General features: G+C 40.7%; 1 protein-coding gene across 1 annotated transcript in view; it reads right to left on the bottom strand.

Moving 5' to 3' along the window:
• Nucleotides 1-1,307, bottom strand: part of tnxbb (tenascin XBb) — a 50,838-nt gene that overhangs the window by 48,445 nt on the left and 1,086 nt on the right. The gene's annotated exons all lie outside the window — the stretch shown is intronic.

The raw sequence follows: 1,307 nt of genomic DNA, 5'->3' as shown, positions 1-1,307 counted from the left end.
ATCTTATAAACCCTATAAATGTTCTTCTGGCTTCAAACCAGCAAGCAGGGGTGCAACTCCAGAAACTACTATTACCTAGTTAATATCTATAATACTATTACCTTCAGACATACATGAGTGATCTCAGGTCTCAGAAACAGGAAACGGGTTTGACTTTGTGAAACTTTAACATTTGTGCTAACAGAATGATGAAAGATCAGGAACATCAGGAAGTACATCTACATGCTTTGGCCAAAAGCTTCCCCGAGACCACAGAGGATCACAGCAGCAAGAGTCCAGTGAGGAAATCTGGCAGCTGTGGGTGCAACAACACAGACTGTATATAAAAAATGGAAGTTGTTACTGTGACATCAGCCACTGGTTTCTGGATTCTGTGTTTTGAGGGCTCAGTGTTTTTGCAACCCGGTTAGGATATATGGACAACAGGGCGGCGCGCTAAGGTAAATGCTAATACTAGCTAGCCCAGTTAGCAAGCTGCTTCCATAAAGTGGGTACAGAGATTCCTGCTAATGTTTGCCAAGTAACAAAGTGATGAAATGTTAGGAAGGACTGTGTGTGTACCCTCACAGCAGCCATGCTATTGGTAAGATAAGTGCATTAAAAAGAAGCAGTTCAGAGATGAAGCTAGCAGCAGTACACAGTTACCATGAAGGGGGGAAAGTAGCTGTTTAGCAGCTTGTAAACCTGTAAATGTTTGATTCTGCTGTGAAGTCAGATGTTCTAACATGTGGCCTCTAGTGGACATTAGAGGAACTGCAGTTATTGGCAGTCATGAACTGCTGTAAGTTTTTAGTCCTGCAGGTTGCTGATTGACTTGCTGATGTGTGAAATAGCAGATTTTTTTTTTTAATCAAAGCAGTTATTTGATTCAGTCCATCACAGAGGACGGAGACTTCAGTGTCACAGAGACGACGTCCAAACATAAGCCTGCATCGATTCTGCTGCAGGATGTGTTATCACATGCACGAGTCTCTCTGATCTTTGGCTTTATACATAAAACTGAAAACATTTTACTTTGTCTGTATTTCTGCATCATTACTGCCTGGTTCTCTGTAAAATCCTGATTTGGATATAGCTTTATGATTTCCGTCACAGCTCTGCAGCAGCCGGCACGTTTCACATCGTTGGATCATGTAAAAGAAATTATGATTTATTTTTTACATGAATGAATGTCTGAAAAACATGAATCTATTCCATTTGCTGCCAATTATTATCACCAAAACCCACAAATCCTCCCCTGTGAAGCTACAGCTGATGAGATCAAATTAATTTGGTCGTTAAACTGACAGAAAACAGACAAAAGTTCA

The sequence above is a fragment of the Pundamilia nyererei genome, unplaced genomic scaffold, assembly GCF_000239375.1.
Source record: "Pundamilia nyererei isolate P.nyererei 1_Seehausen unplaced genomic scaffold, PunNye1.0 scaffold00268, whole genome shotgun sequence".
Classification (NCBI taxonomy): Eukaryota; Metazoa; Chordata; class Actinopteri; order Cichliformes; family Cichlidae; genus Pundamilia; species Pundamilia nyererei.
Note: the sequence above shows the minus strand (reverse complement) of the source record. Positions and strands in the feature narration are given on the sequence as shown.